The sequence below is a fragment of the Crinia signifera genome, chromosome 3, assembly GCF_055691185.1.
Source record: "Crinia signifera chromosome 3, ASM5569118v1, whole genome shotgun sequence".
NCBI lineage: Eukaryota > Metazoa > Chordata > Amphibia > Anura > Myobatrachidae > Crinia > Crinia signifera.
In genome coordinates, this window is record NC_139219.1 from 232,347,992 (window position 1) to 232,366,999 (window position 19,008).

Below are 19,008 nucleotides of genomic sequence, written 5' to 3' on the forward strand. Positions count from 1 at the left end.
CGTGTTCTTATGGAAATGATGCCAAATATCACTAGTCATCCTGCTCATTTTCCGGACCTGTAACAGACAAGGAACAGACACTCTATTACCCCTTTAGGAAAGAACAATTTTTTTTTACTTCAGTATAAACGCAAATAAGTGCATTCAGGAGCAGCGTTATTCAACACCGGGAACATTGCCTGCGGCAGGGACCAGGAGGAGGGGGCAGCGGCGGCAGGGGGAGTGCTGGCATTGCGGACAGCGGCAGCACCCCTCCTGTCATAAGGTACGAGCCGCCACTGGGTGTGATACACAGGGCCTGTGCTAGGTTTTTTGGAACCCTAGGCAAATGTTCTGCCCCCCCCCCCCCACACACACACCTGAAAAAAGCACAATACAGTGCTGAAACATTGACTTAATTGCACTTTTTAAACCGTGTTCTATTAGTCCACTGTGCAACCAATTGTGGGTGCAAAAAAAAACAACAGTGCTGGCTTACTAGAGTAGAAGATACCCTGTCTCTGGTACATGTACAGCTGCTAGCCAGGGAGTACACGGAGGGTGTCAGAAGGAGAAGAGGAGCTTACAGCGGGATGCGGCTCCTTAAAGCGTTCTGTACATTGCACATTTTAGAGAAATATAATGACATCATCTCCAAGCGCCAGGCCCGCGGTGATCCCCGCCGGGACCACCGATCGCCGTGCTGGGGACAGCCCAGCACCAAGGTAAGCTGCTGGGCTGCCCCCAGCCCCCGTGCACCCCTCCAGCCATCGTCCGGGAGGTGAATGGATGCCGCACACCGGCATCCATTCACCTCCTCCGCTGCTGTCTGCTGAATATAGCAGACAGCAGCGCAGGCTGTCTGTGCCCCCCAGTCCAACCTGCGGATGCTGCGGTCCCCCATTGATGTAAATGGGAGCCGGGTCGGATGACCCAGTGTACCCATTTACACCGCCCTCTACCCAGGTCATAGTCATGTTCTACCCAGGTCAGGACCTGAGGAAACGGTCGTTTGGTTGACTGATCTAGGTCGACATTAGGTCAACAACACTAGGTCGACATGCTGAAAGGTCGACATGGTTTTAGGTCGACATGGTTTTACGTCGACGTGGAACAAGATCGACATGGTTATAGGTCAACATGAGGAAGGTCGACAGGTCATAAGGTCGACATGGGGATTTTCACTGTTTTTTGAGCCGACATGTGCCGACAGGCGGTATTTCATGCCCTACCATCCACTAGGGCATGGAGTGAGATTATAATAGTGTGGCGAGCGAAGTGAGCCAATGTGCCCGAAGCATTGCGAGCGATGCGAGGGTCCGATTCTCACTTCCAACTGTGTCCATGTCAACTGTGTTGACATTCGGGTCAAAAAACAGCGAAAACCCCATGTCGACCTTATGACCTTTCGACCTTCCTCATGTCATCCTAACGACCATGTCGACCTGTTCCCATGTCGACCTTTTCCCATGTCGACCTTTCTGCATGTCGACCTTGTGACTGTCTGACCAACGCTTGTCTGACGAACAATCCAGTTCCCAGGACCTGGGTAGAAGTCCCGTGTAAAGGGACACGGCGTGTCCCATTTACACTGCCGCTGACCGGGGTCTGACACGCTGAAGACCCGGGGTTTTGCGGCGGTGTAAAAGGGGTATTAATTTGCTCGTTGCCAAGGGAGACTAAATTTGCTTATTGCCAAGGGGGACTAAATTTGCTCATTGCCAAGCCCCCCCCCCCCCAAATGAAAGTTAAAAGAAGGCCCCCTCCCCCTCCAAATTAAAGTTAAAAGTACTACACAGCCCAGCAAACACAGATCTAGTAAAAAAAAAAAAACATGTGCACTGCCTAACCAAAGTCTGTGTGTCTGTGAGAATGTGTGTTCATACTTCTGCACACCTTTCTGTGATACTACTGGTGAAGCAATCTTGCAATGCCTATGCCTCTGCTTAGTCTGCTGTTGCCCTCCTTCAGGGCTTCAAGAAGAATCTAGATCTGCACGTGACGCAGCAGCAGCAGCAGCAGCAGCAGCAGCAGCAGCAGCAGCAGCAGCAGCAGCAGCAGCAGCAGCAGCAGCAGCAGCAGCAGCAGCAGCAGCAGCAGCAGCAGCAGCAGCAGCAGCAGCAGCAGCAGCAGCCTTGTTTTTCTATTCTCTCACAGTCTCCAATTAGAAGAAAATATCTCAGCTGCCAAAGGTGGCAGTGCTGAGCTCAAGCAATGCATTGTATTGTATTGTATTGTATGCAACGTTAAACGAAACTGATCCGGATCACCATTTTGGGGTCGGTGGCTCCCTCGTTCTTTGATGGGATCCGTTCAAAAGAACCGGATCGTTCGCGAACGACCCATTACAGTCAGATTATGATTGTCAGTGCGCTGGGCGGGTGCCGGTGCCCACACAGACCCCGATGCCACTTGGGATCATTTGGTCTACAGCATATTGGATGACAAGCATTAGGTCGACATGGGGATAGGTCAACATGGTTCTAGTTCAACATGGGAGAAGGTTGACATGGGTCTAGGTCAACATAAGTTTAGGTTGACAGGTCAATAGGTTGACACAAGCATTAGGTCGACAGTAAAAAGGTCAACAGTCAAAAGGTTGACATGGGGTTTTTCACAGTTTTTTTTACCCGAATGTCGTCACAGACAACATGGACACCGCATCGCTCGCTATGCTTTGGGCACGGTGCCTTCCTGCGCTCCGCACACTATTTTATTCTCCCACCATGCCCTAGTGGATGGTAGCGCATGAAATACCGCTTGTCGGCACAAGTCGGCTCAAAAACCAGTGAAAAACCCCATGTCGACCTAGACACTGTTGACCAAATGCTTGTGCCGACCTAATGACCTGTCGACCTTGACCCATGTCGGCCTAGAACCATGTCAACCTAACGGTGCCGACCCAATGCTTGTTGACCAACATGCTGTAGACTGGGATGCAGTCCATTTCCCGGCGGTCGGAATCCCGGCGTTCAGAATCCCGACGCTGGAATCCCAACCGCCGAAATCCCGAAACTTTCTCCCTCCGTGGGTGTCCACGATACCCATAGAGAGAGAATAAATTAGCGTGGCAAGCGCAGCGAGCCCGCAAAGGGTGGCGCTCCACGTCCCCCCTTGTCGGGATTTCTGCGGTCGGGATTTCTGCGGTTGGGATTCCAGCGTCGGGATTTTGAACGCCAGGATTCCATACCGAATACTGTAGACCAAATGACCGCATACCGTGGCAGCGTGGGCTGCATTAAACAAGTTACACCACTGGTGTTAAGGGACTTGGTACCCATGTTTGTAATTGTAATTTCTTGTAATTGGTACTGGCAGTAGAGAGGTGTATGGTATAACAGGGAGAGTGATACAGTAGAACATTCATTATATTTGTATCTGCAATAATTCATGGTTGCCTACCTGACCATCTCCTTCAGGGAGAAAATGCTCTGCTCTTGGACTTCCCTGGTAATGTATTGCTGTGTACATATATGGCCGAGCAATATATTGCTCAGTTTCTCCTTTACATCAGCGACCAGAGATGGTAATCAGTGGTAATCAGCTGGTCGCAGGAGCATGTTCCTGCGACCAGCGATCACCACAGGGGCAAAAACGGGAGCGCACACCCGGCGATATATCACCGGTGCACACTCCCATTGCGGGCAATATGGTCGCTGAGCGACCATATTTCCCGCGATTTTGCACTAAATCGCCCCCGTGTGTATGCACCTTAAGATTGCCATCACCTGTGGTGAGCTAGGTTATTGATAAGAAAGGTGTTTCACCACAGGTGATGGCAATCATACATTACCAGGGAAGACCAGGAACAGAGCATTTTCTCCCTGAAGGAGAGGGTCAGGTAGGCAACCATGCAATAATTACATAAGGGCTTGGGAATCTGCATGATTGCAGTAGCTTGGCCCTGACAAGCAAGCTTTGGCCCTTATTCAGATCTGACCGCAGTACAAATTTGTTCTCAAAATGGGCAAAACCATGTGCACTGCAGGTGGGGCAGATGTAACATGTGCAGAGAGAGTTACATTTGGGTGGGGTGTGTTGAAACTGAAATCTAAATTGCAGTGTAAAAATAATGCAGCCAGTATTTACCCTGCACAGAAACAAAATAACTCACACAAATCGGTACTTGTTTCCTAGCACGGCCACAATCGGGATCGGTCGCGGCTCTTATTTAGTGCACTATAAGGGCCGCGATCAACCCCGACGGACGTGATGCTCTTGATTTCAGAGATCGCGGATATTGTGTACCATGCTTCAATTACCTCGACGCGACCGACGCGATGATTGAAGAATTGACCGAAATCGGCGGCATTAGAAGCCATCGGTCCCATCGGGAGCACTGAATGTCAGTATTCAATGGCCCCGACGCGATCGACGCGATTTCTTCATTGCAAGCACCCATTTCATGTTTTGACATGGGTGCTTACAATTATACCCCACATTCACAGGTTTACATTTTGCACCCCATTTTTAAACCAGCAATTAGACACAATAAATCACACGACACATGTCAATACGTTTAACGGGTTTTATTTTAAAACATTTTTTAACTTCTTCTTTGGACTTTTTTTTATTTTTTTCACTAATAACTCGCCTTTTTTTTTTTTTTTTTAAATAAATAATAAATAAATTAATACATCACACATGATCATACATTTTTCAATTATTTGCAATTAATACATCACACAGGATCATACATTTTTCAATTATTTTTTTTTCTTTTTTTGTTGTTTTTAAACTTTTTTATTTGTTTTTTTTTCTTTTTTGTTGTTTTTTAACTTTTTTTTGGTATCTTTAAGCATTTTGTATTTTTTTTCGTTTTTTTAAGCATTTTTTTTAGTTTTCGTTTTTTTTACAAAAGTAAAATACAAGAAGAACATAGGTTCATCAAATGCAGAAGAAGTTGATCGATCAGTACAAGGAGAATAGATGCCTGGCTATCAAAACCAGGCAAATTGAAATGAGGCATGGGAAGATAACGGCACACTAGAAAACTGTGCCCACTAATGCAAACAATCACATGAATCCGGAAGAAAACACAAATATGCAGAACAGTGGTTAGTGAAGGAGCAAAACAAGTACGGTCATCGCAAACTTCAGGAAGACCGGACTGCAACGTTCACCAACCAAAATTGCAGTACATGACCAGAAATCAGAAAGGAACAGAAACAAGAACATTGCTGCCAAATTATAAATTGAGGTGGTGGCATAGGGGGTCCCGGCGCGTAGTAAGGGGCAGGCGGAGGAGCAACCGGCGCATTGAACATGGGGGGGTGATGTGGGTGTTGGCATGGTGGCTCTACGTGCGCAGTGCGGCATGTCGTTACCTTGCAGTCAGCACAGATGTCATCCTCGGCTGCCCGCAACATACAGTCATACAGCAACCGCTTAAAGTAGTGGTACGTTGGACGCTTCCACTTTCGCATTTCTGCGCACACATGATTAGTGAGCATTTGATACTCATCGGGGGGATTATTTAATGCTTCCTCCTTGTAGGGGCAGCAATGTTCTTGGCCAGTAGCAGCAGGTCTTGTCGGCTGTCTCCTCCTACGCCTCCTGGGGGAGCTGATGACGTGCTCGCCACCACAGGAGCCGCCACTTCCGACACCGACTCAGCCTGCTGCGTTGACTCAGAGGGAACTACCTAAAATGAAAAGAAACAAAAAAAAAATGTTAAAACATTGCATTTCACTTCCATTTACATGCTGAACATGTTTGAACACGATACTTACTACGTCCGCACTCTCCTGTGCACTGGATGAAGAGCCTTCATCCGTAGTAGTTCCCTCTGCTTCTGTCCTTCCTTGTTCCTCCCCAATGAACAGCATCCGGTCATAATACCACAACTTCGGTTGGTACACGTTGGCCGGATCGGTTCCCGAAGCTTGCGACTCCCGGACCCGATTATGCTCCTTCACCAGCACTGTCCGCATATTAGTGAGTTTCTTCCGGACCCATGTGACATCTGCATTAGGGACACGTCTCCTAGCGTAGGCCGAGATCTTCCCAAATGCCTCATTCCGCTTTGCCTGATTGTGAAAATCAATATGATCTTTTCGCCATAGGCATCTATTCTCTTTGTAGAGATCGATCAACTTCTTCAACAGATGGCGGTCCACATTACGCTCCATGCTGTAAAAAAATATTCAAAAATGAAGTTTACCCTGCAAACTACAATGCACTCCACTGTTATTCAGTAATACGCAACAGAAAGCCACTAATATTTACCTGAGACGGTGTAGATTTTGGAAACAAAGGGCAGAAAATCCCAAATTAGCCTTATTGGCAAATTACACAATCAGATGTAAAGAACTGAAATAAAATACGGAAAAAAAAGAAGGCTTTAATCTGAGACACTAACTGCATATTACATAATAACTACAATATACACCACATTTGCTGACAGAAGCACTGATAGATATGTGTCCCCCACTATCCACGCCATCCCGAAGCGTGGCGAGCGCAGCGAGGGGCGGCGGTACGCGTCCTACGACCTTTTCATACCCCCACTATCCACGTCGGCGTGGAGTTAAGAATAGAATAGTGTGGCGAGCGCAGCGAGCCACGGAGCCCGAAGCGTGGCGAGCGCACGCTGATACCTTCACAGATCCCTGCGTCCCCTCGCGGGCTTCACAGGTATCCACGTCCCCTCGTGGGCTACACAGGTATCATCGTCCCCTCGTCAGCTACACAGGTATCAGCGTCCCCTCGCGGGGCTCGCTGCGCTCGCCACGCTTCAGGCTCGGTGGCTCGCTGCGCTCGCCACACTATTCTATTCTCAACTCCACGCCGACGTGGATAGTGGGGGTATGAAAAGGTCGTAGGACGCGTACCGCCGCCGCTCGCCACGCTTCGGGATGGCGTGACTTGGGCACTGTAATCGAACACAAGTTACACAAAGTCTACTCCAACTTTTTTTTTCATTTTTAAAAAACCAGAAAAAAATCAAAAGCTTGCACATTAACAGTAATAGGATACATCATGATACCTGAAGCACCATTGCAATAACAACCACATGAGAATATGATCCTGGCAATATATCAACACTTTGTACACCCAAGTGCATTAGTCAGATCACCCTAAAACCTGCACAACATCACCACCTTCACATGATCACTGTCTACATCTATACATGAGCAGTACCCTTGAAAATAGACTTGATCCACACACTTTAAAAACTATACAACACCCTGGATTTCATCACTGGTATACATGATCACAACCCCCCTTATGTAGTTCTTCTCCCCACTCCCCCCTGTCTCCCCTCATCTCCCTCTTCCCTCAGCATGAATACTTGTACCCCACCCTGCATAACAGGGCTTCTACACATAATAAAAACTAGCTATATAAATATATATATCATTGTCCCCCTAAAGCGCCCCCCCCCCAAAAAAAAAAGCCCCCCCCGCCCCCCCCCCCCCCTACAACACTCTGTATATGACTCTCCCAAACCCCACACCCCACCTGAATAGAATAATCACGACATCTGCTTACTTTTTGCGCAGGGGCAGGGAGCCAGAAACTTCAGCTGCATCAACTGATTAATGTCCATGTAAAATGGCTGCTGTTGTCCTTCCCCAGGGTGCTTTTGGCGCCTTTGGCCTTTGCCCGTCATCAAAATCGCGTCGGTCGGTCGCTGGGAGACGTTCTAAACAGTTCAATGCCTCAGACCGACGCGATGTTTTATATTAGAAGAACTCAGAAGCACTTACTATAGACGTCAGTTCTCATACCTCGCGTCGCTCGCGGTACATCGTCCCTTTCACCCCGACCGACGCGATTTCGCCAGATAAGTGTGGCGGAGTATTAATAAAAATATTGATTGCGTCGGTCTCAGCCCTTGTACATTGTGTCCGACGCGACTGACATGATAAGCACTATATAGTGCTTATACTATGAAATATCGCGTCGGTCGGACGCATTGTACTGTTATAGTTACAGTACATTGCGGCCGACGTGACGTAATGTTACCACTTGTCGTCATGTGGACTATGTCAACATGTCGACTATACATGTCAACATGGATTTCATAAAATGTAGTGTATTGATCATAGCAAAGCCCCCAAGCAGTTTGTGCTTTCCGGATTAGCTGTAATCAGCACAGTACATCTTATCAAATACGTGCGTGGAAAGTGGCGGTGTGTGAGTGCAATCCATTCATACATACATCCTTAGTGGATTAAATAATGTCAGGTAAGCAATCATGTACAAATCCACATTTACTGTTGAAATACTCACATCTAGCAATGCTGGCCCTTATGGATTGAAGCCTCTCTGGCTCCCTGCGCCGGAGGTCGGACCACCGCCGCTCCAGCTGAGCGATGGTCCGCCGCACATGGGTGCGGGCGTATATCCGCCGGCGGGCCACCGCATAGGCAGAGGGTTTCTGCCTATTCGTTATGAATGGGCCCGCACGCCCCAGCCTGGTCTCCATAACGGAGACCAGTGTCCTCAGCTCGGCTGCAGAAAAGGGTGCTGCTCTGCCATAAGCCGCCATCTTAGCAATGGCACAAATCAAACAATCATGTGCTGTCATTGGTTGATCAGAGTGATATTTGGTATTAACTTTATTGTTCATTTGTACACTAACAGCGTGTATGCGCCCGAACAGACGGCTAACCCATTGCATCGCACACCCATCCTAAACAGTGTAAAATAAGATGGAAACACATTATATCTAATCTATAACATTCACCAAACATGGGTCTAAGCAACAGGTGAAATAGTGTGCATCTCTAGACACTTACACCTAACTCCACATGCTGCCATGTGTACACTTACCTTCTACTGGCCCCTACTACAGAGGTGGAATGAAAAGTAGCTAGCATCTAACCTGAATGTGGAGTGCTTTCACATGTGATTTGGATGCTAGCACTGATTACTTGTGGCTAAGTGGTGGACTGGATTGACATATGGAATGAGTAGTGTCAGTTGTACTACATAGCAAACAAGTGCACAGTACAGAAGTACATTCAAATATACATTGCATGTCTGACCTCAGTTGTATTTGGTCATTGGTGTTGGAATCTGCATTTAGCAAATAAATCAGACTTACTGAGTTTGCCATGTTTTTGGGAAATATTTTTCAACACCAAGGGGCGGGACGTATGCGCCGCACGGTTGACGCTGGCGTACGGGACGCGGCCGTACGGAACGCAGGTTGCAGCTGATTAACGCCAATTACAGAAATAGTATTTAAAGTTGTCCTAGAAAGGCAAACAGTTGTTGCAAACATGCCAGGCTCAGAGTCAGAGGAAGACCAGGTGGTGCAGAATCTCTTGGCACGCATGGAGGCCAACACCACCTATGTGCCCCTCAACCCAGAGCACCCAGATGGCCCATCCACATCAGGCCAATCAGCAGCAGGGCCATCCTCAGCATCAGCAGAATCATTGGGAACACAGCAGGTGGCTTCCCAACAGAGTAGCCAGGCCAGCACTTCAAGTACAGCAACCGGTGGCCGTGGCAGTGGCAGTGCCCGTGGCCGTGCCCGTGGCCGCAGTGGGGCAACAGAGGAACCAACCACAAGAAACATGGCATATGAACAGCGGGAGCTTGACATCCTGGTGACCTGGGCACGTGATTTAATTGAGTGCCCAGCGGTGAAGTTGACACACACAAGGAGATGGAAGATCTGGGAGGAGATAACGACGGAGATTAATGCAGTGGCTCCACAAGTTTGTCAGACGGAGCACGTTAAGAAGAGGCAAGTACATGTGTGTTACATTTGAGTAGTACAAGTCCAGTAATGTTAACATTCAATATTAGATGGAGTTGGTCAATGGGTGTTCACGTTGCTTGGAGGCACAGACATGTTGGCCATGACATAGAATTGATAGTTATTGGAGTGTGACTGTTTTTGTATCTTCTAAGGGTTGGTTTGAAAAATGAATATAATGTAAGTTTGGTGTCAGTAGTCACATGTTGTATTATGTTTCAGATTGCAATGGGTGCTACAGCAAACATGAGTAGTTACATGTATTAATATGTACACTTTGATTGCAGGTGGCACGACTTCAAAGGCAACCTCAAGAAGAAATTGACCCAGCGGTGGGAACACAGCCACACCTCTGGGGCTGGCCCCATGCCATCCAAGCTGGAGCTCACCCCCCTGGAAGAGATGGCCCAGTGGTGTATAGCAGTGGAGGAGATCCGGGGGGTGAGCACTATAGACAGCGAGTCCCCAGCGGAAGTGATGGCTTCTACGCTTGAAGGTAATTATTTGCCAGGCCATAAGTAGATGTTTAACATTTGGCATGGAATGTGTGGTAATTGGTAATTTCTCGTTCAACAGCATCCCCACCGCTTGGTCCAGATTCTCTTGAGGAGGCTGTGGAGTCTGTGCCACCTGGCCCCAGTAGCAGGCCCGTGCAGCAGCCGCCGGGATTGTCCGCGGCTGAATTGTCCATGTGGGGCCGTGTGCTGGATAGTATTGTGCAGCAGGGAGAGTCTGCATTCGAGCGGGTGCGTAGGGCCGAGGAGGTGCTGCAGGGTTTGACCACCAGCCAGCAGAGTATTGCTGAGAGCCTGCAGGCTATGAGTGCCAGCCGGCAAGCTATGAGTACCAGCCATCAAGCTATTGCTGCTAGCCTGCAGGTGCTGGCTGATCAAGCCCTGCGGCAAAATGACCTCCTCCTCCGCCATAATGAACTTATGGTGGAGGTAGTTACCAGCAATAGGGCCCTAATGTCACCCGCTTCGGGTGCATTACCAACACCATCACTTCCTGCTGCCAGAGGGGGAAGAACATCCACCCCCTCACCAGCATGTGCTCCACATGAGGCACCATCTGACTCTGGCCGTGGACGAGGCCGAAGACCTGCTGCACGTGGCAAGGAGCCTGCCAGGGGCAAACGTGCTCGCAAATGAACTTGTGTCCCCATTAATCTCCACCGTTATGTCTTCCCAAATCTTCCATTGAGCTGTGTGTGTCAGCATCCTGTGTCAACATCCGTGCCCAGGGTCACCACATTTCCCCGCGGTTCAAATGTCATGTTTGGTTCCCCTGTTGCCCTGTTTCGGCTAGCATTACTGTGTGCTGTACTTGAAGTGTTGGTGCTGTACTTTTGTTGTGAAGCCACCTGATGTGTTCCTAATGATTCTGCTGTGGCTATTTCTTCTATATTATTTCTTTTTTGGCCTGTTATGGTCCCATTTGTTTTGTGTTGTTTTTTACATTTTTACCAAAGTGTCTTAAATAAATATTATTTTGGCCCCACAAATGTCTGTATTAATTGATACATGCAGAAGTGCCATGTGTATTAGTATTAATAATATTAAGCTGTGTTGATTATTTGCAGTGTAAAAGTGTGTGACAAGTGCAGCATGTAATGTTCCCTTTAAGCTGCATGCTTCCAATTGTAGCAGTGAGAAGCGTGTAATTAACAAGTAATGGGTAAAGTATGTGATTGTATTGGGTTCAGGTGACATTGGTTGAGGTGCGTCCGTCCTGATTAGGCGTTCCGATTGCCTAGCGCATGACCGAGTGGTGTCCGCAAAGCAAGAGTAGCCTTTTGGACACCGCACATTTCTTGCCTTTTTGTTCGCGTGCATTCGGCGTGCTGTCCGAATGCACGCCTACCAAAATATGTGTACTCCCCCGTGTCCGCCCATGTTTCCGCCCAGTTTAGCCCACTTTGAAACTACGCCCCTGTGTCATTCCGCATGACGCCCATAACACATCCATATTGGCCGAATGATTGCGGTGCACATTTCTGTACAGCATTAGTGAGAACAAGTACGGAGACCATGCGTGGCACATGCGCGTCGCGTTCTCCACGCATGCGCAGACGGCAAAAAAACGCCATCCGAAAGAATTCGGAAAAGTACGCACCGATCAGAATAAGGGTCTATATACTGTAGTACAGATCTGTATTATAGTCTAAATCTAATGTGTACACTGCAGAGTGATTCAATCCTGATTCGATCCCAATTGAATCGGGATTGAATAGAACATAAATTGCACAGTGTGGACCTTATTCAGGTCTGTTTGCAGTGGCCGTTCGTTCGCACGGGGACTGATGTTTGGCGTATTCGCAGCCACATTTCTGGATGTCAGCTGCCCGCCTATTTCCTCCCAGGGCCGGTGCAAGATCACCCCCCGCCCCAGGCAAATCCCCCCCGCAACGCCCTGGGGGGGGGGGATTTCAGCATGGCACTACTCTAATACAGCGCGGTTCTTACCTTGCTCCGGGGGGGGGTTGTCTGGGGGTGTGTGCCGCACGGGGATTGTCTGGGGGTGCGTACCGCCGCATGGGGATTGTCGGGCGGTGCGTGACGCAGGTGGATTGCCATGGGGTGCCGCACGGGGACTGCCGGGGGTGCCGCACGGGGATTGTTGCCTATTACTAGCTGGGGGGAGTGGGCGGCTTCCATCCGCCGATGATTATCCTCGGGCACTAGATAGGGGGGTGGGGGGTCATATCATTCACTCACCGGCTCCCCGCTCCCTGACCCTGCTGGGATGAGTTCCGTTGCTCTCCTTGGCAGCTCATTACCGCCCTCCAGTGGCCCTAGGCAAATGCCTAAAACTGCCTAGTGGTGGCGCTGGCCCTGTTTCCTCCTGAATGTGCATGCATATCTGAGTGACCTGAGAGTCACTTTTGATATGCGTGCCCGCACCACATATTTCGATGGTCAGCGACCAACCTCCCAAGATGTGGGAGGTTCCCCCTGGCCTGCGAATGGATGTTTATGTAAAACATCCATTCGCATGCCAGATAAAGGAATCGGCTTGCAAAGGGAGGGTGGGCATACCACCATTCGCAGGGCGGCTTCTGGTTGACTTGCAAGGGTGTGAATTTGCATCCGAGCGAATCAGCCAGAATATCCCCCTGTGTATTGGGTAAATATATTATGGGGTTCCACACAATATAAAAGGAGTGCACTCTCCAGTTAGAAAAATAGGTACTTATATGTTAGTTGGGCGCCCACTAAGCTATTTGCTTAGTTTTACGCGTCCCCTCACGGGGCTCGCTGCGCTCACCAGGCTTCGCAACACTATAGAAAATCAACTCCATGCCGACATGGATAGTGGGGGAATTAGCGTACTTACTATAGTGGGAGCCCAACATCTCTTATTGGAGCAGATCGGGCACCAACATTTCGGTTTTCTACTTGCTGTAATGCTTCAGTAAAGGATATGTTTCTCTACTGCATCTGGTAGTGCATATTACATGTTTTCAGCATAACTACAGCAACTATAAATATTTATTTTAATAATAAAAAAATACAAACAAGTAGAAATGCAAGTATATACAAAACCATTGTTCAATGTTAACTTAAAACTGCCCTGTACAAATAAAATATATAATGTGTGTACAAAAGTATTACATATTACATGATCCTTGTGCTGTATGTTAAATGGAGATTCTGGATTTTTAAAGTAACACTAACAATATTAAATTCTTAGCTTCCATAAGATGACAGTACATTACTTTCTTTAGAAAGGATAGCTTTCTTTGACTGACTGAAATTTGTTCCAAGTCACACAAGATGAATGATGTGGCACTAGTGAGATAGGTTGGTTTAGCGCATAGATAGACTGGTCAAAATATGGCCAAAAGTGGGATAGCACTCCTACAGTATATACTCCATGACGGTAGGATCTTTGTGGTGTTCTTTTTCTTCCATGGCAGGAGGACATGAAAATCTTCTCAAATTCATTTCCAGCAGCTTTGATAGAAATCAGTAATGTTTCCTTTAATCTTTAAGAAGAAAAGAAGGAAAATGCAATTATTTTAGGATAAAAAAAAGGGTACTTGTGCAGTTTCACGGTGGCACTGGGATTCCATCGCATGCGATGCAATGAGATGTACTTGTGCAGTTTCACGTCGCGTGCGATGCAATTCAATTTAGCACACCCCCACTATTACTTAGCACACCCCCACTATCCACATCACCCCGAAGCGTGGCAAGCGCAGTGGTACGCATCCTCCTGACCTGTTCATACCCCCACTATCCACGTCGGTGTGGAGTTGATTTATAAAGTTTGGCGAGCGCAGCACGCCATGGAGCTGGAAGAGTGGCAAGCGGCCGCGGAAAATGAGCCCCGAGCGGGGCCGCGGATTACTTGATGTGTATTCCGCGTCCCCTCGCAGGGCTAGCTGCGCTTGCCACGCTTCGGGCTCGGTGGCTCGCCACACTTTATAAAGTCAACTCCATGCCGGCGTGGATAGTGAGGGTATGAACAGGTCGGGAGGACGTGTACCGCTTCCGCTCGCCACGCTTCAGGGTGACGTGAATAGTGTGCTAAACGTGGATAGTGGGGGTGTGCTAAATCCCATTGCGTCACATCACATGCGATTTGCGTGCAATGCGATGCGATCCCAGTGCCGCCGTAAACCTACACAAGTACTAAAAAATGTTACATAAAATTTATGAAAAATATATGTACCAAGGCCTACAGCCAGCCTGCTCACCTGTCATTTGCATACCTGCGTGCTACCTATCACTACTGATTAAACTCGCTCCCATTCCGATTGAAGGACTTTCTTTAGGCTGTGGAATGCCCTCCCAAGCACAATAAGACTCTCCTCCATTCTCCAAACCTACAAGCATTCCCTGAAAACTAACCTCTTCCGGCAAGCTTATCAAATTCCAGAACCAGCCACTTCATCTTCATATACTGTTCTTATCTAATCACATCCCCACTGTACAGTCCACACATATCCACTCTCTTTCTTTTTCACATTTTCCATCCTCCTGACCCATAACCAAACTGCTGGGTCACCGTATCTTACAGCGCACCAGGAACATTTGCATTCTGGTGGAATTAATGCAATAAATAATATCTATCCTTATGTATCAATGCCTATTTCCCGATAGTTTGTAAGCTTGCGAGCAGGGCCCTAATACCTTTTGACTGTCTGTAAATACCCAGTTTGTTGTATCACTGTCTCCTTTTGTAAAGCGCAACAGAATATGCTGCGTTATATAAGAAACTGTTAATAAATAAATAATTATAGCGACTGTGTCCCAAAGCCTACAGCCATTTTGCTAACCTTGTACATACATAGCTGCTTGATTGTTTATCACTGCTGGTTATAGAGACAGTGTTCCAAGGCCTAAAACAAGTGACCCTGCAATGAGTGCTATGCCTTTGAAAAAGTTGTTGGATGACAACGAAACACGTTGGGTGGACAGCGTTACCATATGTGATCGGACACCAGAGACTTTGGACAGACTCCTGTCTTGTACCAGCTTAATATTTGGTCAAATCAACCAATATTAAGTACTACTGTGATACCACTACCTACCAAATCTTGAATTCACCTATCCGTACCATCATGAGGTCGCTTCACTTTTCACATACGCACCTACTTCCTTGTTTCTCACTGCTGGTGAATAAAGACTGTGTCCCAAAGCCTACAGCCAGCCTGCTCACCTGTCACATGCATACCTACTTGCTTGTTTCTCACTGCTGGTTATAAAGACTGTGTACCAAGGCCTACAGCCGGCCCTGCTCACCTGTCACGTGCGCACCTACTTCCTTGTTTTTCACTGCTGGTGAATAAAGACTGTGTCCTAAAGCCTACAGCCAGCCTGCTCACCTGTCACATGCATACCTACTTGCTTGTTTCTCACTGCTGGTTATAAAGACTGTGTACCAAGGCCTACAGCCGGCCCTGCTCACCTGTCATGTGCAGGGCCGGTGCAAGCCTCCCCCCGCCCCAGGCAAATCCTCTGCCCGCCTCCCAATGCACCCCCCCCTGCGTGCTTCGGGGGGGGGGGGAATACTGCGGCGGGCACCCGCGCTCCGGGGGGGGGGGGGATTTGCGGGCGATACTGCAGCAGCTGCCCGCACTCCAGGGGGGTGGTTGTGATGCGGGCAATACTGCTGCCGCAGCAGCCCCCACGTCCAGGGGGGGAGGGCAGCGTTGATTCAGAGGCGGGATGGGGGGTGGGGGAAGAGGGAAGCCTTCTGTCTTACCTGCTCCCCGCTTTCTATGGTACCTTTATGGTATCTCTCCTCGGCGGCTCATCACCGCCCTCCAGTGGCCGGCGCCCTAGGCAAATGCCTAGTCCTGCCTAGTGGCGGCACCGGCCCTGGTCATGTGCATATCTACATGCTTGTTTCTCACTGCTGGTTATAAAGACTGTGTACCAAGGCCTACAGCCGGCCTGCTCACTTGTCACGTGCTCACATGCTTGTTATTTATTTATCACTGCTGGTTATAGAGACTGCTAAGGCCCCCATTCATTAGGCCGACTTGTCGCATGTGATTTATCACATGTAAAAAACCAGGGAGCTGCAGGGTGGTGAGGAGCAGTGGGGCGGGCAGCGGTGGTTCCTGTGAGGAGCAATGGCCGGCGGGTGCAGCGGGGGGTGCCAGTGAGGAAGCAGTCTGGCCGCAGCGGTGATCAGAACAGTGAGGTGGGTGGCAGTGATTATCAGTGTGCAGTGCCACAGCGGGCGGGCAGCGGCGGCTATAAGAATTTTAAAATGTGTTGAATGACTGTCCGTCTTTTGATTGGCTGAGATAGAGCACTCCCTCCTGGCTGCCGCTGATTGGCTGAGAGTGATCTATCTCAGCCAATCAGAAGCCAACAGTCATTTGACACATTATTTTAAAGTTGTAATAGCCGCTGCTGCCCGCTCACTGCACAGCACACTGATGATCACCGCCACCCGCCTCACTGTTCTGATACCACCGCAGCCGCACTGCTTCCTCACTGGCACCCCCTAATGCACCCGCCGGCCACTCATTTAACCCCTTTCCGACATTTGACGTATATATACGTCATGGCCGGGAAGTACTTCCCGACACATGACGTATATATACGTCATGACTTCAAACTGTCACTGCGTCTAGAGACGCAGTGACAGAGGGACGATGTCTGCTGTCCCTGACAGCAGACATGTCCCTGCATGCCCAGGGGGGGCTGCGATGCCGCCCCCCCATCGGCGATCGCTGTGATTGGCTGTTCAGTGTGAACAGCCATTCACAGCGTTTTCTGTGTCACCGGCGAATAACGTTCGCCGGTGACACGGGATCGGAGGTGATTTGTGCTGTAAAGTACAGCACCAATCACCGCGGGGTGTAAGGGTGACACTGGTGTCACCCCACCTCACCCCGCCCGCCCCCAAAGGCCGTGATTGGTTCGTCGGACCGACGGACCAATCACAGCCATGGAGGGGGGTTTAAACTAACGGTGACTGCACTGCAGACGCCATTCCGGTCTGGAATAGCGTGCAGTGCGGTCACCGTGCCCAGCTGCCGCCATATACTGACCAGAACCTTGCTAAATACTTACCTGATCACTGCCTGGATCTTGCTTCTTATTGTGACATCCTGTGCTGTGTTGTGCTGTGTTGTGCTGCTGCGAGTTATTAGATAGAGAGATAGAGAGAGAGAGATAGAGAGAGATAGAGAGGCCTAGTGACAGAGAGTGCTATATTTTGTGCTGCTGCAGTGTAATAGAGTTATAGATAGAGAGATAGAGAGAGATAGAGAGAGAGAGATAGAGAGAGATAGAGAGATAGTGACAGATTGTGCTATATATTTTTTATATAACTGACTGCTGCCCCCCCTTTTGTGCTGATCAGTATAAATTAACTGATCAGCAACTTTTTGGGGGCGCAGGGTTTTTTTTATATATATATATATACCTGCTGCAGTGTCATAGAGTGATAGATAGTGAGAGATAGAGAGATAGAGATATAGAGAGAGATAGTGACAGAGAGTGATAGAGACTGCTATATTTTGTGTCTGCTGCCCCCATTTTGTGCACCCCCAGCAACTTTTTGGGGGTGCAGGGATTATTTTTCATATATATAACTGTCAGTGCTGCTGCTGCAGTGTCATAGAGTGATAGATAGTGAGAGATAGAGAGATAGAGAGAGATAGTGACAGAGAGTGATAGAGAGTGCTAAATTTTGTGTCTGCTGCCCCCGCCTTTTGTGCTGATCACTATATCTGAGGTGATCAGCAACTTTTTGGGGGTGCAGAGGTTTTTTTTTTTTTATATATATACCTGCCAGTTGCACCAAAGGTTGTGCACCTGCTGCCCCTCACTGGTAATCAGTGTCGCATCACTGATCACCTTTTTTTTTTTGTGGGTGCTGTGGGGTCTTTTTTTAATTTTTTTTTTACACACACTGTGATTTTGTGGGTGTCCTGTGGCCACTGTGCGCTGATCAGTGACGTACATCACTGATCATCTTTTTCGGCACAGGGTTGATCTATTTTTTTTTTTTTTTGATCAAATTCCTGTTGCCTTTGAGCGCTGTTCAGTGACGGACGTTACTGACCAACATCTGTGCTCAATTTTTGGCGCAGGACCTTTTTTTTTTTTTTTAACCCCTTCAATTTTTTTTTTTTAACCCCTTCAATTTTTTTTTTTTTTTAACCCCTTCAAATTTTTTTTTTTGTATAAAGTATTTTTTTTTCTGCACTACATACACACTACACACTACATACCCCCCGGGTTGAAATAAAGTTTGTACCCCCCCTACACTATACACGTGTTGAAACATTTCACTACCAGTAACACAAAAATAAAAATGTCATCCCAAATGTCATCCCAAATGTCATCCCAAATGTCATCCCAGTCATCCAGAAGAATGTATTCAGCGGAGGAGGCATATGCCATGCTTGCCTCTGACTCTGACACAGCCAGTGATGCAAGCGGGGAATTTGAAGGATTCGTCTTAAGCTCCTCTTCCTCCTCTGGTGATGAGGGACCCCCTCAAAGACGCCCCCGTAGAGCAGCTGAGACCCACCCCCCAATAATTGATCTCGTATGGACCCCACCACCAGACAATTTTGAGCCCCAGGTTCCTGAGTTTTTGGCCATGCCAGGAATCCAATTTGATTCCACAGGTCTCAGAGAAATTGACTTTTTCAAACTATTTTTCTCTGATGATTTTATAAATTTAATGGTGGACCAAACTAATTTATATGCCCAGCAGTTTATTGCTCAAAACCCCACGTCATCATTTGCTAGGTGGACCCCTGTAGATGCAGTAGAGATGATGACGTTTTGGGGTCTGGTGTTTCATATGGGCATAGTAAAAAAGCCAGAAAT

At 48.2% G+C, this 19,008-nt stretch overlaps 1 protein-coding gene across 1 annotated transcript in view; it reads right to left on the reverse strand.

Annotated features, from left to right (window-relative positions):
• Positions 1–13,220: 13,220 nt before the first annotated feature.
• The window catches only part of LOC146062675 (anosmin-1-like), a 44,047-nt gene continuing 38,259 nt past the window's right edge, over positions 13,221–19,008 (reverse strand). Inside the window, exon 14 of the mRNA XM_083174740.1 lies at positions 13,221–13,685. The gene's annotated coding sequence lies outside the window, so the exon portion shown is untranslated. The remainder of the gene's footprint in view (positions 13,686–19,008) is intronic.